We start from the raw sequence: 6,552 nt of genomic DNA on the forward strand, positions 1-6,552 counted from the left end.
TTTCTCAATGTGGTTCTATTTCAAAATACAGTTTTAAAGCATGGAAGTACTAGTTGTAACTGTGATAAAGGAGAGGAAAATTCATCTATTTGCGCCAAAACTATTACATGCTTTGTTAATGGGTGAAAGTTTCCAAGAAAATACAAGAGAGACGTGGGTGAAAGCTAATGGTCAAAGTTAATATTTGTATATCCAAACCCGTGAAGCCTAAACCCTTTCTTACTTGTGGGTCCAAGCTCTGTCAGCAGGACACCAAACAGTAGGCTATGGAAAACTGCATCAGAAAGAGTTTGGCATGCATCATTTATCGTCTATCTGGTAGGTACATTAGTGGGTGGCATGACCAGATAAATATTCTGGAAAGTGGGGTGATTGGAAAGTCCTCTATTTCGTCAGCCACATATTCTGTAAGCAAAGAAGATTGTGAGCACACGTTACACTTGAAGACATATCGTTCGACCAGTACCAGGATTCGGTTATAAATAGACACTACGAACCACTAATTTAATCTACATTCTCAAATTGACCTCTGACCAGTTGGAACACAGCTCATCTTTATGTTCAAACTCGGACTTTTGGTATTTAAAGTCCAAGTGAACCTCTGAAATTCTCCCTGTCTCGTTGACTATTTCAACAGCTAGATCTAACATGCCTGGTCTGGTGTAGAGGGAAATACCAGAGAACACCGAAGAATATCAGATCTTCTACCAACCTATCCAATGTAGTTTACAGCTCCAAGTTAGAAACAGATATGGCTCTTGCCTCGCTATTCGAATCTGATAACTGAGTTATTCCAGAAAGTATGCAAAGTTTAGGATTTAACAGAACTAGTACTTTTTATAATTTCTTTCTTCCTTTCGGTAATTTTTTCAGTATAGATTTTCATTTTTTTATGTTAATTTAGAGCAATACTTCCTCTGTAATCACGAATGCCTGCTATAGGCGAGTGAGGCTTAACAAAATATAGTATAGTAGTAAATTTTGTTGGTACCTTCGTTCTTCATACAAATGAGTGTGTTTGAAAGAGAAAGAGAGAGGAAGAACAAGGAATGAAATTAAAATACTCAGAGGGGGATTGGCCGAGTCCCCTGTTTTTGTTTCTGGTGTCTCTCTAGAAGAACTACGCTGTAAAGAGCTAACGTCACTAAGAGTGAACGTAAATGATTGTTCACACCGTAATTTCAACCACAGCAATAATATTACAAGCAAATCTAATATTATTATCAATGTGTCACTAGTTAGTCGACGATAAACCCAACTGTGATTTGTTGACTTTTTGTTGGATCTTTGTCGATTTTAAGTGAATAGCCGTGTAATTGTTTTAGCTATATCAACATGCAAAATTGCTTCCAGATTTGACCCCATAGCACTCATACGTTATACATTTTCTGGTGGAGAATATTCGCTCATACCTCTAGTGGCATTAGTATGATTTCTTTGCTGATCGAGCTCAGAAACTAGAAACCACTTCAAAATTCTGGTTCGAGCCTGTGTATTGAACTTGATGTTCTATCATTTTGCTTGTACATGTGCGGGTATACTAACAAAACTTTGTTTTTATTTTGTTTGTTTTGTATTATCACATCATTCGCGTGTACTTTTTGTAATGAATTTGATGTTATTGTGTTTTGTTTTTGTCATTTTGTTAATGATTTTAATTGATTCCAGTAAATAAGCTGTCGTGCTGTGCTGCCCTTTTTCGTTTGAAGAAGCAGTACCACATCGGCGTACATCTTTGGTAAAGTTGAAAATTAAATAAAATTAAACCAGTGCCAAGAACTATTAAATAATTTTCGGTATCGTTTCTGTTTTTAATCCAGTGTTGTGATTAATTTTCTCACGGTGAAATGTCCACTTTAGTGCTGGACAATGAGTCTCTGGTATCTCAAGACGACTGGTATGGTATGTGTATGTATGTGTTTTCTAATAGCAGAGCTACATCGGGCTATTTGCTGAGTCCACCGACGGGAATAGAACCCCTGGTTTTAGCGTTGTAAATCCGTAGACTTACCGCTGTACCAGCGGGGGTATGGCTGGTTTGGTTATTACAGCTTGTATTAAATGAGAGTTCAGAACAACGTTTCGACCTTCTCAGATCATCACGATGTGCGTCTCTGGATTTTATTTTCTTCTTCTGAAGTTTACTTGTGTCATTGTATGTGCGTGCCTAAAATTGTTTACTGTGTTAAAAGGTATTTTCATGTTTTTCAGTTCTAAATGGTATTTGGCCCGGCATGGCCAAGCGTGTTAAGGCGTTTGACTCGTAATCCGAGGGTCGCGAGTTCGAATCCCGGTCACACCAAACATGCTCGCTCTTTCAGCCGTGGGGGCGTTATAATGTGACGGTCAATCCCACTATTCGTTAGTAAAAGAGTAGCCCAAGTGTTGGTGGTAGGCGGTGATGACTAGCTGCTTTCCCTCTAGTCTTACCCTGCTGAATTAGGGACGGCTAGCGCAGATAGCCCTCGAGTAGCTTTGCGCGAAATTAAAAAACAAACAAACGAAATGGTCTTTTATATATTTTATCTGTTAATGGGTATTGTCATGTTTTATCCTTTGTAAGACGTGGTTAAAAGATTCTGATTTCTTTTAAATTAGTTTTGAAGATGCTAACTCAAAATAAACCGCGAAAAAGGTTTTTGATTGTTTATTCGTGATATGACAACAAATCAGGGCAGATTAATGGATTTACCTAAATATGGATAAAACAGTGATCTCATATAAATGTTTACATTAAACGAAAAAATATTTCATTCTTGTGATAAAAGTTTTTATGGTATTACAATTATTAAGAAAAAATCCAATTGGATACAGCATATAGTTCAATATGGCTTAGCTCTAAAAAAAACAAAATAAATGCAATGATGTGAAGCCCAGAACTCTATGATTTAACTCCGACACTATAAATTATATTAAGTATTAATTATTTTAATTTAACTTGCACGTTGTTTATCATAACTAATACCATGACCACGGGTATATTGTGAATTATAAACAACTAAGAAACAGCGTTTAAAAAAGAAAAATCCGCAAGGCATACGCGTGATGTTAATGATTTTTAACTTGTATTCAGTCTAGCTTACAATCCAGATAGTAGTTCGTGAGTGGAACGCTCTTCAACATCAGCTTACGATTACGACCGTGTTGAAAACAGTGTGTTTGATTTGAATTTTCGACTCGATATGCACATTTGCACAAGCTCGCGAGAATGGGCGTGGGGAAAGTAAAGCATTTCGCCTGAATGTTCAAAGTAAACTTATTTTGTTAGTAAATCAAACATCTTATCACCAACCTAATGAAAATATCTAAATAATATGTTTTGCTTCGAAACTCCAAAAACGGGCAAATTTGCACATTATCATTTGCATAAGGTTTGAATAAAACAACATATAAATCAAAATGTATATGTACTTATACTAAAGCTATATAAAAAAAATGAACAAAAATGTTTAGAAGTGAGTAGTTTTTCGAGATTTGCGACTATAATGTAAATCACTTTCACGTATCAGTCTCCAAATGTTGTCTTCCCTCATGGTTTCATTATACACTCCTTGGTAGCGCCGTTCAAAGTCCAGTACATCTTGGTGGAAGTGCTCACTTTGCTCCTTTGAGTATGCTTCAATGTTCTACTTGGATTTGTCAAGATGCGCGTCAAGGATATGGACTTTCAGGGACATTCTGCAGCCCATTTTGCCGTAGTTCTTCATCAGAGCCTCAAGCAGTTCCACATAATTTTCGGCCTTGTGATTTCCCAAGAAGCCCCGAACCAACGTGACAAAGCTGCCCCAAACATTTTTCCTTCCTACTGAGCTTTTTGGGAAATTCTGTGCACTCTAGGATCTTCTTTATTTGTGGTCCAACGAAGACACCAGCTTTGACCTTTGCCTCGGACAGCTTAAGGAAGAAGTCTCGAAGGTACTTGAAATCTGCAAAATCCTTATCAAGAGCTGTGACAAATTGTTTCATAAAACTCAATTTTATGTGCAATGGTGGGAACAACACCTTTTGGAGGTCCACTGGCGGCTCATACTTGACATTGGCCTCCCCACAGAGAATTCGGTCCGTTGTGATAAATTTACCACATACATAGCAGAATGCGTATGGAGAATGCTTTTAGCTTCTTGATACCATCTATGATAAAATCAGGTAGGTTTATGTGTTCACTTAGGCAACTAGAACTAAACTGAAGTGGTGAGTGGTGAGTCCCTGTATATATATATATCACTATGGAAAGTTCCAGAAATTTCTAAAAGTTCTACAACATTCTAGAAAATTCTTGTAAGTTCGAGAAAATTCTATATCAGCTATTCAGCGCTGAATCTACCTGGAATGTTCTGGAAAATGGGTAAATTTGAAAATTTTCATTATCCATGTAACAAAAGCAAAGCTTGAAGAGAAAAATAGGTCTTTTCCGTTTACTTTAGGCATAAGCAATTGGGAAATAACACTCTCTACCCAGAAACTAGAAAAAGTAAACATTTTGTTACGTAGCGTTACTAAAGAACTGTTTTCGTTCTGTACAGGTTAAAAATTGATAAATGTAATGAAACCCTGTTCTTCACATGGAATTAATACGAAGTCAATAACAGGGGTAAATCAGATTACTCTAACATTGATAATTAATTTTCGTCATCTTTTCTCGTTACTTTTAATCTCATGGATACACGTAACTGAATCAACGGTAAACACTTTTCGTTATCCCGAGAGCATCTAAACAAGGTTTCTGGATAATCTACTTATTTTAACTCTCATTTTTATCTATTCCTACCCATTTAGCTCTTCCTTTATATCATAAGTTCTTGATTCCTCTAATAACTATTTTGTGGAGTACTTGGAAAGCTCAATGAGCTATTGGTGAAATATCGCAGACTTTTTTTTTTTATTTCTCTTAATGTATATTTATACGAAAAATACGATTTGAGAAAAACTGTTTTTGGCCAAGCGTGTTAAGGGGTTCCACTCGTAATCTGAGGGTCGCGGGTTCGAATCCCTGTCACACTAAGCATGCTCGTCCTCCCAGCCGTTGGGGAGTTATAATGTGACGGTCAATCCCACTATTCGTTGGTAAAAGAGTAGCCCAAGAGTTGGCGGTCGGTGGTGATGTCTAGCTGCCTTTCCTCTAGTCTTACACTGCTAAATTAGAGACGGCTAGCACAGATAGCCCTCGAGTAGCTTTGTGCGAAATTCAAAAACAAACAAAAGCTGTATTTTAACGTAGTTCGTGTAGCAAACAACAAACTTATATCTGTTATTATCCAAGATTAGTGTCTGTTTGTTTTTATCGTATAGAAAAGAAGCTTATATTTTGAAGTTCACAAATTGAAGAAAAAATGAAGATGCCTTTCGAACTGCTGATTTCGGCTTTTTGCCATATTACTTGTTATAATATTCACTTTAAACGTTATTAGACCTCACGTCACGTCTATGAAACCCATCACTTAGACAGTTTATGGGAAAATCACGTATATATATTGTCGAGACTTATGCGATACAAGCGTAAAGATTTGAAACTGTAACGCCGTCTTACTGACGTAAGAAAACTAAAATCTAATCTTCTGATGATTTCTTATGTTTTATTTATGCTTTGTGTTGACTTACATTTTCATATTGGGGATTTGAAATATATATAGAACCAATAATTAATATTACCTCCCTCTCAGAAGAAGCCACTTACACAGAGAGGTTTTAAAATTTCACATGATAATGAATATTCAAATGTATTTTTCTCATGTTCTTTTTTTATAAAGATTAGGATGTATTCGTACATCAGTTGGATACCATCACTGTTTACAATAGTTTCGGCCGATAATGTTTCCGGTTCTACAGAAATTGAATGGATTATACTAAAACGGTTTTGGGGCCTAATTATGTCGTTACCGTCCATGTTGTCAAGTCCAGTCCTGTTCTGTCTGACGACTGATTATATAGACAATAATCTGCAGTGTAGTTTCCATTGTGAATATCTCTGTTGTGAAGCTGGAATGTCTGATACACAGAACTCCTCCCTGCATACTTCCGGCCCGGCATGGCCAGGTGGTTAAGGCACTAGACAGGTAATCCGAGGGTCGTAGGTTCGAATCCCCGTCACAACAAACATGCTTGCCCTTTCGGCCGTGGGGGCGTCATAATATGACGGTACATCCTACTATTCGTTGGTAAAATAGTAGCCCAAGAGTTGGCGGTGGGTGGTGATGACTAGCTGTCTTCCTTCTAGTCTTATACTGCTAAATTAGGGACAGCTAGCGCAGATAACCCTCGTGTAGCTTTGCGCGAAATTCAAAAGAAACGAACAAGCACGTTTTCCATAACCCATTTAATATGGGAAGACGACAATTTCCCAGCACCCAATTCAACAGTTCAATCGCACTTATTAAATAACATGAATACTCATTTTATTCTCCAGCTGCTTGAGGAAGGCCAAAGTTGAACACATATGTCGTGGAAGCAACTTGCGTACGCGTTACTTTTGTTGTTTTACAGATGAAAATTCTTCTTGAATATGTTGCGCACTGTTACCTATTGTACGTGGACGGCTTTTTCCATCGAACTTTG

The sequence above is a fragment of the Tachypleus tridentatus genome, chromosome 9, assembly GCF_004210375.1.
Source record: "Tachypleus tridentatus isolate NWPU-2018 chromosome 9, ASM421037v1, whole genome shotgun sequence".
In the NCBI taxonomy this organism is placed as follows: domain Eukaryota; kingdom Metazoa; phylum Arthropoda; class Merostomata; order Xiphosura; family Limulidae; genus Tachypleus; species Tachypleus tridentatus.